At 38.9% G+C, this 12,428-nt stretch overlaps 1 protein-coding gene across 8 annotated transcripts in view; it reads left to right on the top strand.

Annotated features, from left to right (window-relative positions):
• ITSN1 (intersectin 1) overlaps window positions 1-12,428 on the top strand; it is a 262,634-nt gene that overhangs the window by 27,553 nt on the left and 222,653 nt on the right. The window contains exon 1 of one of the 8 annotated variants that reach the window (XM_037832083.1): window positions 7,981-8,386. The exons of the other annotated variants lie outside the window; for them this stretch is intronic. The gene's annotated coding sequence lies outside the window, so the exon portion shown is untranslated. Of the gene's footprint in view, window positions 1-7,980; window positions 8,387-12,428 lie in introns of those variants that run through there. 8 annotated transcript variants of the gene reach the window in all.

Raw genomic sequence — 12,428 nt, 5'->3', positions numbered from 1 at the left:
GGAGTCTGTGCAACCTTTTCAAAGGGTCTGCAAATTCAAACTTTCATAATAATACTGAGACATTATTTGTTCTTTTTACTCTCATTTTCCACAAGTATACAATGTAGTTTTCCAGATGCTATCTGATGTATGATGATGTCATTCCTCTGATGGCTAATGGTTTATGTGTGTGTATATTTCTGGGTTTGTTTGTTTATTTTTAAAAAAATTTTCTAAAAGGTAAGCTCTATAGGATCCTCAATAGTTTTTCAGAGTGTTAAAGAGTCCTGAGGCCAAAATGTTTGAGAACCAATGCCTTAGTGAAAATGCTAATAATGAAAAAGTATATGTGAAGTATCTGTATTAAGTAGTTTTGAAAATAGAGGGAAAAGAAATTGTAAGCCATTTGACTTTTTTTGGGAGCTTAGCCTTTATCACTTTTAATGCCCAGAGGTTTATTAGATTTGGAGCCAAATTGTTCTTTTCAGGACCCTGTGGGTTTCCAGTTTAGGAAAAGGATTTTAGTTATTGGTTAGTCTATAGTTTCAAACTTGAACACATTTTGCAATAGGAATGATATTAGACATGGCAATTAACTCTACCACTTTCAGTTCACCAATTTATTCCACAATGTATTTGAACAATAACAATGTTCACTGAAGGTTTACTATATGTAGGCAGTGTTCTAGATATTTTTGCATGTAATGACTCATCTAATCCTCCCAACAACTCTGCAAAGTAGGTACTATTACCTCTATTACCTCCAGTCACTCAGGGTCCCAGAGCTAGTAAGTGGCAAATCTGGCATTTGAACCCAGGCAGTTTGACTCTGTGTTGTTACCACTGTGCTATACACTGCTTCGCAGCCTGCCTAATAATAGTTATACTGTATAATAGTGTAACTATTATACTATATAGCATAACTGTATAATAGTTATACTGTGTATTGTATATACTGTATATAGTTATACTGTATATAGTTATGTATATAGTTATGCTGTATACTGTATACTGTGCATTGCTTCTCAGCATGCCCATTTGACTCTGCACTGTTACCACTGTGCTGTGTACTGCTTCTCAGCATGCCCATTGTATAATAATAGTTCTCTTTTATATATATAAATATATATATATATATAATTCCCAGTTGGAAAGCCAACATTTCTACTGCTTAGTAGGACTGCACTGATAATGGTGGTGGTGGTTTGAGAGGGATTTGGGTCCTAGTGCCAAAGGCAAGGGTTCCAGCAAGGGGGTGGTTGGGGGAGATGGAGAGCAGGGGTAGGAGGATGGGGAGCTATAGAGGCCAGACTGCATGCCTGGGATGTTTCTGTGCTAGCTTTCCACTTGGACTTCTTGTCCTACAGATTGACTCAATTTATGGCTTGTTAGAGGGTCTCTCTCCTTTTCTGTGGCACCTTCGAAGAAGACACATTTTCATATTTTTCTGCCAACCTTCTGCCCTTGAGTTAAGTACTTATTTCATTTGAACTTTTCTAAGGGGTTTTTACTACCAGTTAACAGGCAGAAAAAAATTGAAAGAGGTGGGAAGGGTGTTAAAAAGATACCATTAAAAAAAACCCTTAGAACTAATAGATACAAATATTGGTAGTGATATGGATCTTTGGGATTCAAATAATTAAAATAAAGCCATTGACCTCTTGGAGGGGGTCACTTTACCTTAGAATGAGCTCCTTCTGGCCTTTCATTGCTGAGGTTAGGGTAGGCGCTTTCCTGTGAAAAAATACCACTGCAATACTGAAAAGAGCAAGAAAAGTAGAGGTCTTCCTGCCAGATTTTAAAGCCGCCTTCAACAAAAATAATGCAATAGCTGCAACGGGATGAATTAAATATGGGCCTCTGAGGGTGGGGGCTAGAAGTGGGAAATATTGGGAATTCCAAGTATTTTCAAATATTTTTCTATCTTCTCTTCCCACTCTCAGCCTTACCACCAGAGATCCCTGTCCAGGCTGGGTGAAGTGGAAAGCAGGGGTGGGGATTGGGATGTTCCAGGCAGTGCATTTGAAGTGGCGGTTCCACTAGTGTTGAAAATAGGCATTATAGTACTTTACCTCTCCAGGTGCTCTCCAGAGCAAAACTTTTACCTTAAGGGATTTTCTTGCCCTGTGACCATTTTTGTTACTCTCTTTTGAACTCCTGGAAGGGAGAAGGCAGCCCTGCCGGTGGCAGGTGGAGCCCTGGAAGCTGAGGGGCCTGGAGGGCAGGGGCTTGGCATGGCCAGCAAGGAGTTCCCTTAGAAGCGAGTACAAGGGCAGTAGGTGTTTCCCACCTTCCTGCTTTTTTGAAACTGCAGACTTACAAGGCTTTTGAAGCCAAATCCTTAAAAAAAAGAAGAAAAATACTGGGTAGAATCCCAGAATATGAAATGGAAACATGTAAAGATGTTCTGCTGAAGGGGCCAGGGATGGGGAAGGGGCCTCTGAGGGGCCTCTGGACTCTCACCATCGTTGCACAAACATTCTCACTGGTTTACTTGTATCAGAAGCAGAGAGGGTAGATGGTATATTTAACTGTTATTGCAGCTGTATGGAAAAGGGCTATACATATGTGCCAGTATTTTCAGTTAAGCTTTTTTACATGCTTGTGAGTTTGTTTTGCTTTTTAATTAATTTTTTTTTATTATTATACAAAATAACATGCTTTTGGTGTTAAAAATCTGTCTGCGGGGGACTCAGCTGTGCAAGTGGGAAACCTGTACTTCATCTCGCTTCTAAGCAGGTGCTGGGTTCTGCAGGTCTGCCTTGTTCTCTCAGCCCCTCACTCAGTACTGCCTGGCCTCCTACCTGCTCTCTAAGTGTCCTCGCCCTCCATTGATATCTTTTCCCATGTGAGCAGCACTTTCCAAACTTTTTGATCTTAGGACCCCTTCATACACTAACATTTATTGAGGCCCCCATAAGAGCTTTGGTTTATTAGGACATTCTATCTGTATCTGTCTATAGATATTTACCATGTTAAAAATTAAAACCAAGAAAAAATATTAATTCGTTTTAAAATAACAATAATAAACCTATCACAATTTAACATAAATAACTTTTTAATGAAAGTAACTTTTTTCAAAGCAAAAAATTTAGTGAGAAGAGTGGCATTGTTTTATGTTTTTGCAAATCTCTTTAATGTCTGCCTTACCAGAGATCAGCTGGATTCTCATCCACACATGCCTTCCCTCCTCAGAACAGTACCTACTTCACACATCAAAAATCCGTTTGTTCACTCAAGAGAGACTGAAAGTGAAAAAGGCAAATACCATCTCACTATTATTATGAAAACAGTTTGTTCGCACAGACCCTCCAAAATGGTCTTGGGAATTCCCACACCACACTTGGAGAATAGCTGCGTTAAAGTGATACTTCTCCAAGGCTGAGCATGTCATTTGGTAACGTAAAGCCTCCAATGGATTCCCATTACCTCTAAGATAAAGTGTCCTCTTTTTTTTTTTTTTTAAATTAAATTCAGTTTTATTGAAATATATTCATATACCATACAGTCATCCATGGTGTACAGTCAGCTGTTCACAGTACCATCATGTAGTCATGCATTCATCACCCCAATCTATTTTTGAACATTTCCCTTACATCAGAAAGAATCAGAATCAGAATAAAAAATAAAAGTAAAAAAGAACACCCAAACCATCCCCCCCCATCCTACCCTATTTTTCATTTAGTTTTTGTCCCCATTTTTCTACTCATCCATCCTGTGCTGGTTTGAATGTATTATGTCCCCCAAATGCCATTATCTTTGATGCAGTCTTGTGTGGGCAGACGTTATCTGTGTTGATTAGATTGTCATTCTTTGAGTGTTTCTTTGGAATGCGCCCCACCCAGCTGTGGGTGATGACTCTGATTGGATAATTTCCATTGAGGTGTTGCTCCGCCCATTCAGGGTGGGTCTAAGTTGATCAGTGAAGCCATATAAATGAGCTGACATAACAGAAGGGACTCAGTGCAGCTGTGAGTGATGTTTTGAGGAGGAGCTACAGCCAAGAGGGACACTTTGAAGAAAGCACAGGAGCTGCAGATGACAGTTTGAAAATGTCTGTGGAAAGCAGACTCTTGCTCTGGAGAAGCTGAGAGAGGACAAATACCCCAAGTGCAACTAAGAGTGACATTTTTGAGGAACTGCAGCCTAGAGAGGAACGTCCTGGGAAAAAGCCATTTTGGAACCAGAACTTTGGAGTGGACGCCAGCCACGTGCCTTTCCAGCTAACAGGTTTTCCGGACTCCATTGGCCATCCTCCAGTGAAGGTACCTGATTGCTGATGTGTTACCTTGGACACTTTATGGCCTTAAGACTGTAACTGTGTAACCAAATAAACCCCCTTTTATAAAAGCCAATCCGTCTCTGGTGTTCTGCATTCCAGCAGCATTAGCAAACCAAAACACATCCATACACTATATAAAGGGAGTGTGATCCCCAAGGTTTTCACAATCACAGTGTCACCCCTTGTAATCTACATTGTTATACAGTCGTCTTCAGGAGTCCAGACTATTGGGTTGGAGTTTGATAGTTTCAGCTATTCACTTCTAGCTATTCCAATACGTTAAAACCTAAGAGGTGTTGTCTATATAGTGCATAACAGTGTCCACCAGAGTGACCTCTTGACTCCATTTGAAATCTTTCAGCCACTGAAACTTTATTTCGTTTCATTTTGCATCCCCCTTTTGGTCAAGAAGGTGCTCTCAATCCCACAATGCTGGGTCCAGATTCATCCCTGGGAGTCATATCCTGCGTTGCCAGGGAGATTTACACCCCTGGGAGTCAGGTCCCACATAGAGGGGAGGGCAGTGTGTTCATCTGCCGAGGTGGCTTAGTTAGAAAGAGAGAGAGGGCCACATCTGAGCAACAAAGAGGTACTCAAGGGGAGACTCTTAGGCACAATTATATGCAAGGTTAGCCTCTCCTTTGTAGTAATGAGCTTCATAAGGGCAAATCCCATGATAGAGGGCTCAACACATCAAACCACCAGTTGTTAATGTTTGTGACAACACCAGCATCAGTCCAGGTGAGGAAGTTCAGCTCTTCTGCATTTTCCCCCAGCTCTTCAAGGGGGCCTTGCAAATATATTTTTATTCTCTGCCCAAATTATAAAGTATTATCTTTTAAAACTGGTTTACGGTGATGTGGCCAGCAGCTTCAGCCTCATCTCTTGCTGTTACTCCCCACTGTGACACCCCCCCCCCCCCACCGTCAGGGCTCAGCTCTTCCTCTGCCTGAACCACCCCCCTCCCTTCTCCTCCCGTCCTGCACTCCTTCCTTTCCCTGACTCTTTCCTACTCATTTTTCAGATCTTGGCTGTCACTGCTTCTGATATGCCTTCCTTTACTCCTGAAGACCTTGTTGCTCCTTTGTGCGTTTATAGTGCCTTTTCTAATTGCGATCACAGCTCTTTCTGTACTGTTTGATAAATGCCAGTTTACTTATTTGTCTTCTTCACTGGACTGTACTCTTTTTGAGGCCACAAACCATGTCTGGTTCACCTTTGTATTTCTGGGATCCATCCCTATCAGATAATAGGAGCCCTATAATTTGTTGAATGAAGCTCAGTGTGAATGTCAAAGAATATTAACTGATTTCCCAAACCTGTGTGTTATAAAACCACGTACTATTTCAGGCATCCCAAATGACTGACACTTCCCTGCCCTGAAGCAGTTTACTTTCCAAAGATAGACAGGTATGTGAACGACTGAGTATGATAAATGCTGTAATTGAACTGGATAAATGGTGTGACGTTGAGACCAAGAGGGTTGTGGTGGGGTGGTGGTCAGCTAAAGCAAGTGGTGTTAGAGGTGTTAGAGAAGGCTGGGTCTTCAAGAATTGGTAGCTGTTTGCTAGGCTAGTAAGAGTACAGAGGGAGTGGCATGTGCAAAGGCAGAGACCTGTGAGCTCCAGAGTGGGAGAGGGAAGGAATGGAGGACACAACATCAGCTGAAGCCAGAAGAAGAGCTTTATAAGCTTCCCACCCAGTGTGCTGCAGGGGGGACAGGTTGGCAAACACTGCTAGGTGATCACAGCTTGCCGAAGGGTTTTAGGCTGTGAAGGAGCTCCATCAGATGTTCCCTCCCACCGCAGAATGGAGGCGAGACAGGGAGGCATGAAGTGGATGTGATGAGGTCGCTCAATTTATGACCATGCCTTCCATTTGCCTTCTCAGTTTTACCCCCATGACCCACTTTCTTCTTTTTAATCTTATATTTAAAAAAAAAAAAAAAATGCCATGGTCTCAGCCTTATCAGACCCAACACTCCCTTTTTGTCACAAGTCTTTTGTAATCCCTCCTTTACTCTCATGAAATGAAATTGATCAGTCATATAACCTTCCAATACATATAATTTCAAAGATATCAAAGTAATGTCCTAACTTTATTATAAAGAAGAAATAAGAAAGTAATTCATACTAAAATAATAGTGTTTCAGTATTCAGTGCTCTGTCTTGACTACACCAGCAGACTGTGAGAGGTGAATTATATTGGAGCTTCAGATATCATGAAGGGCATTATAGTTAACAATGTGAGTTTTAAAAAATTGTGAACAACTTTTAGCAAAGCTCAAAACAGTCTTCCTTCAGGATATGTGGTAATTATACTCCTAGAAAATTGGATATATATTAAAAATTTGAATAAAAATACTTTGTGTTTGTATGTAAAATGACATTAGGTTCTAGGCTCAAATCATTTTAATTGTGTTTTTCCCTTACATGAATGTCTAGAGAGACACTCAAAAATCATGTGGGACAATTCCTTATTATATGGCATCATTTAGAGCAGCCCATTGAAAGCCAGTGGTATTTCCCAGTGAACAGGATAACCAAAAATATCACACACATGGCCAGTATCTTTTTGTGAACCACTGATTAAGGGATTCTTGGCTGCTTTTTAAAAAAAAGTTGTATGATTGTTTTAAAAATAATGTACATTATAAAAACAGCTCGGAAAAGAATAATAATTGCCTGTAATCCTACCACCCAGATAAAATCATTATTAATATTTTGTTTTATAATTGCCTTGCCTGTTTTGTTGGTCAACAGATAACTCCCCCCCACCCCCAAATATGGGATCATTTATAAACTATTTTTTTTTGACTGTATGCTGCTTGGTTTTACCTAAATTCATATTCTTTTTTATCATAAAAGTTGGTTTAGTTAATTGTTGATTTAATCAGTAACAGCAGCCCAATCCCACGCAAGACGCAAACAGTGCATATTCACACCTCTAACACTAAAAGTGGTGCCAACATTGGGACCAGGAGTCTGCTGTGGGGTGGAGGGGTGCAGGAGAGCAGGGACTTGCAGTGGGTTGGGTGGCCTGTACAGCGGCTTCACCTCTTAAACCCTCGTCTTTCTTATGTGTGGCATGTGTTAGGCATACTATAGGTAAGGTGGCCGCACTCAGGAAGTGACCCCTGATTGACCTCTGCAAATCTCCAAGTGGACTGCAGGCTTTTGAGGGGCAGTAAAGGTATCTTGTCTCCAGCACTAGCTCAGGATCTGGTTCATGAATCCATTGAACAAATGAATGTGGCAGAAAATTTGCTATTTGTGATGCACTGTGAAGAAACTTTGTTTCCTGTTTATCCTGCTTATACTTTCATCACCTTACCACATCAAACCTCAAATAGGATCATCTGTTCAGGATAAAGACGTTTCTGAAATTTTTAGCACATCTGTTTATTGTGTTTATGTCTAGATATAGTTTGTATATTGTTGTTACTCAGGAGTCTGCTTGAATGTTTGTGCAGACCTGACTTTGACGTGTAATTAAATGAGTGTGCATTTAGTGTGTTCCTCGAGGAAGCCAGATGTGTTTACCCCAGAGCCAGCTCTTTACAGAGGGCTTGAAGTGGTGTCTCTATGATGCCTTGGTACCTCCTGTAAGACATCCCTACAGGTATGGTTTCCTTTCATTTTGGAGTCTTTTTTCTTTCAAATGTTTGTTCCCAGATGTTAAGATTAGAAATATAGAAGCTCAGTCCCAGTGAATGATTTAATGTGTTACAATTGGATACTTGAAAATTGTAGTATGAAAAATTATTTGACAGTTTTAGGAGAGTTCTGGATTCTGAATGCTGAGGCAGTGATTCTTATCCTTCACTATGCATAAGAATCACCTGGGGAACTGGGTTACAACACACGTAGTCTGTTTCTTATCTAGCAGGTCTGGGGTGGGGCCCAAGAATTGCATTTCTAGCCATGCTGGCAGTGCTGCTGGTGCTGTGGGTCTGGAGACCACACTTGGAGAACCACTGGGCTAAAGTTTTGAGGAGGAATAAAGAGAATACTATGAAAGAGGATATGGAGCTCAACGTGTGTCAGGAGAGAGAATCCTCCTGTGTTCCCGGGGACATTCCAGAAGTAAGAAGAACTGGTTTTGGAACCTAAAGAGAAAGGAAATGTAAGCAAAAATACTGGAAAGTACTGTGTGACAGGTGTAATGGTCCTTAAAAACTAAGATAATGAATGAGATTTGGAAAAATTATTTAAATTTAATTTTTAAAAAGTTTATTCAACCTTTTAAATTATGAGTAATATATGTTCGTAATGGAAAATGTCATAAGTACAATAAAAATTTCTATTATAGAATAAAGGAAAAACTTCCTGAAACATTTTATCACTTAAAGGTATCTTTTGATAATTTGGGTAATTCCCATTCAGTATCTCTTTTATGCACAGGACTTTTTGTTTTCCCCCAGAATGAAGTTTTATTATCAAAGCAATTTATGCTCATTATAATGAAAGAAAAAGAAAGATCATAAAGAACCCTCTATCTTTCCAGACATAACCACTGTTAACTTCTGGTAATTTATTATTACCGATCCCTTAATTTGAATTTATCCATTGATATATATTACTTTGACATATCATTTTATAACCTATTTTTAAATTTAATATCTATTCATGTCATTAGAATTCTGAAGCATACTTTTAGATATGGAGTATCCTATTTTGATAAACATCTTTGTACCTAAATCTTTTTAAACAACCGTCCCCCCCACTGCAGGATAAATTAATTCCCTGAAGTGGAATTGATAGGTAAAAGAGCATGTAAATATTAAGGCTCTTGTTATTTATTTCCAGATTGTTCTCCACAGATGTCATATTAATGCTCCCACTAGTATTTACATGTCTCTTTGCTAATCCCAAGTGAACACTGAGTATTGCTGTTTTAATGTTTTGGCAGATTGGCCAAATTCAGTTCTTTGTTTAAATTCAGTTCTTTTATTAATAAGAAGCTTAGCATTTTTTTCCAGTTTTTAATTGGTCGTTTATATTTCTTGAATTTCTGCTCTTATCTGGGTCACATTTTCTTACAGGGTTATCTTTTTTCTTGATTTTTATAAGCTCCTTATAAATAGGGGTATTATTAATTCCTTGTGTTACATAACTTCAGATATTACCAATTTTTCAGTTTTTTTAAAAACTTACTTATGTTTTTCTATTATGGAAGTTTTTTTCCCCTCTCCAAATCCATTATTTTCCATTTTTAAAGATTTCTGCTCATGGTATCAAATTAGAAAGTCCTTTCTGGTTCCAAGATTTTATAAAATATTAACCTGTATTTTCTTCTAGCATACTTTTGTGGTTTTGTTTTTTCACTAGAATCTTTGAACCATATGTAATTTGTTTTGGTTGAGTAAAGAAATGTATTCTGGTGTGCACAAATGTATTTACATTTCTTAATATTTAATTATTTTGGTCACATTCTGCAAATATTAGGCAAATTTCGGTAGCAAGTTGAAGATAAACCGTTACGTTTTCACAGTGTGCTCTGAAGAGCACTGGGAATTCTGAGAATCCTTAAAGAGTTTGCCATGCACTAGAGGTGGGGGTGGAGGTAAGAGCTGTGTATTTGCAGCCTCAACTTTTCCCCAGTACTCTAGACCTGAATGGTCAGCTGTCTCCTAGGATGATCTTCCTGGGCACCTAATAATAGGCCAATCAGAATAACATGGCCCAAACAGAATTCTGGATGCTATCCACACCCCAGTCTACACACCCCAGACCTTTCTCATTTTAGTAAATCATCCACCCAGTTGCATAGGCCAGAGACTTTATAGTTACCTTCGATTCTTCTCTTTCCCACACACATTACATCTACTCCATTGTTAAGTCCTATCTAAATTGTATCCCACACCTGAACACTCCTCGTCATTTCCACTGTTAAAACTTGTGTCCAGGCCACCCCACCACTGTCTCTCATGTGGGTATCTGCCATGGTCTTCTCTTTGGTTCTCTTGATTCTGCTTTAGCTTCCCATAATCTGTTCAAATGTAGTAGCTTCTACGATAGAAATCAGATCATGCTATTCCCTTGTTTTAAGCCCTTCAAAGATTCCATTGTACTTAAAATAAAATCCAAGCCTTGCTTTAAAAGATGTATGTGGTCTTGTCCCTGCTGCCTCTCCAGTCTCCTCTCCGTCCACACACCCCTTTGTTTACTTTGCATCAGCCAAGCTGGCATCTTTTCTATCTCTTGAACAGATTCTTTTATTTCTTGGGGTCTTTTCACTGGCTGGACCTGTCTTTTTTGCATCATTTAGGCATCATCCTCCAATGTCTTCTCCTTAGAGAGGTTGTCCTTGACTCAGGCTCAAGAAGAAGCCCCCACTCATCCCTCCACTCAGTGTCTTGTCTTGTTACCCCAGCTGTTTTCTTTAGTGGGTCCTTGTATGTGAAGTTACCATATTTATTTATCTGCTTGTTTACTAGCCACCTCCCCACTCTAGAATGTAAGCTCCCTGAGGGCAGGGGCTCTTTTGTTCGGTTCTGAACCCCCTGCACTAAGCTCGTGCCAGGCTCGTGGTAGGTCCTAGGAAACTGTTTGTGGAACCACTCCCACCCCCATCCCTCCTCTCCTGGTCCCATACCCACACCTTAGTCAGAGCAGCTCAGCTTTTTTATCTGTCGAGCGTCAGTGCAAGATTTTATTTTAAGAAAGTTTTCTTGGTTAACAAAAGTTTGAAGACAGTTTCCTTAGGATTTACTCTAAGTATATATGAAGAAGAAAAGATGTTTAACTTGATGTTTCTGTTAGGAGTGTTCCATCTACTTAATAAGTAAATTTGTGGTCTGGTTCCTAACTTTTTAACTTGATGGGACAGGCATGAATATAGCATAATGATTTTAAACATTTCCTGTCCAGGAGTACTTTTTCTTTACATGCTGAATTGTATACATAGAATGTTTTCATATAAATAGGAAGATTATGAGATTATGTCATCTACCATTTTTAAAGGATGCTTCCTGAATCCCAAGCCAGAGCATTGATACAGCTTTATTAATAGACGTAAATATTTACATTTCAAGTGTATTACTCATATAGAACCATACATTTCCCTTGGATCTATGTGTATGTTTATAGTATTTGTGTTCTCTTGTTACACATTAAACTGCAAATAATCTAGGTTATGCTTCCTTTTTAAACTCCTCACTGCATCGATACTCTGATATGTATCAGGTGGCTGCTCACTAAATATTCGTTAATTTTGTTCCAGTATTTTAATTTTTGGTTGCTCTCTTTATAAGAATCTCATTCTCCTTAGTATCTCAATTGTGTGTGTGGTTTTTTTTTAACTTTATATTTTACAATAATAATACAAACCCCATACAGAGAACTCCAATATAACCCAACTCCTACGGGTACTGAGATCTACCAGCTTTTTTAACATTTTGCCACGTTTGCTGTATCATTCCGTCTGGCCATCCATCTGTATATTAATCCATCTATCAATCTGTTTTCTGAACACTTGAGTGTAGGTTGTATACATCATGCCCGTTGAACACTTAATACTGCCGTGTACACTTCATAAGGAAGAGGATATTCTCTTAAGAGACCACCTTAAGTGTAGTTATCAAGTTCAATAAATTTAACATTGATATGAAACTTACAGTCTATATTCCAATGTTTTCATATGTCCCGATAATGTCTTTTTGAACTTTTTCTCCTCCCTTGTTATATCTTGTCCAGGATCATGTATTGCATTTACTCTTTTTTTTTTTTGGTGTACTTTATTTTGATCAATTATTTTTAATAGCTTTATTTTAATAGCTTCGTTTATCAATTCCCATTTCATTCCTTTAAAAGTAACGTACATAAATATTGTCTTTTTATAACCAAAGGAATTAAAAAAACAAAAAACCTAAAATAAATAAATTGCTTCCAACATGTTCCTACCATACTCCCCCAAAATTGACAAATGATAGTTATTCCTGAGCATTCCCATAATGTTAAGATTACTCTCCATAACTTATCTGTTCTTAGATTATCGTTCCCCATCCACTATTTGCTGTCTACCACTAGGTCCCCTACGTTCTACAATATAAAACATTTATTTTACATTTTTCACAGAGTTCACGTTAGTGGTAACATACAGTATCTCTTTTTGTGCCTGGCTTATTTCACTCAGCATTATGTCTTCAAGGTTCATCCCTGTTGTC

Source organism: Choloepus didactylus, chromosome 1 (assembly GCF_015220235.1).
Source record: "Choloepus didactylus isolate mChoDid1 chromosome 1, mChoDid1.pri, whole genome shotgun sequence".
Lineage (NCBI taxonomy): Eukaryota > Metazoa > Chordata > Mammalia > Pilosa > Megalonychidae > Choloepus > Choloepus didactylus.
The sequence above is the reverse complement of the archived record's forward strand: the minus strand, read 5'-3'. Positions and strand labels throughout refer to the sequence as shown.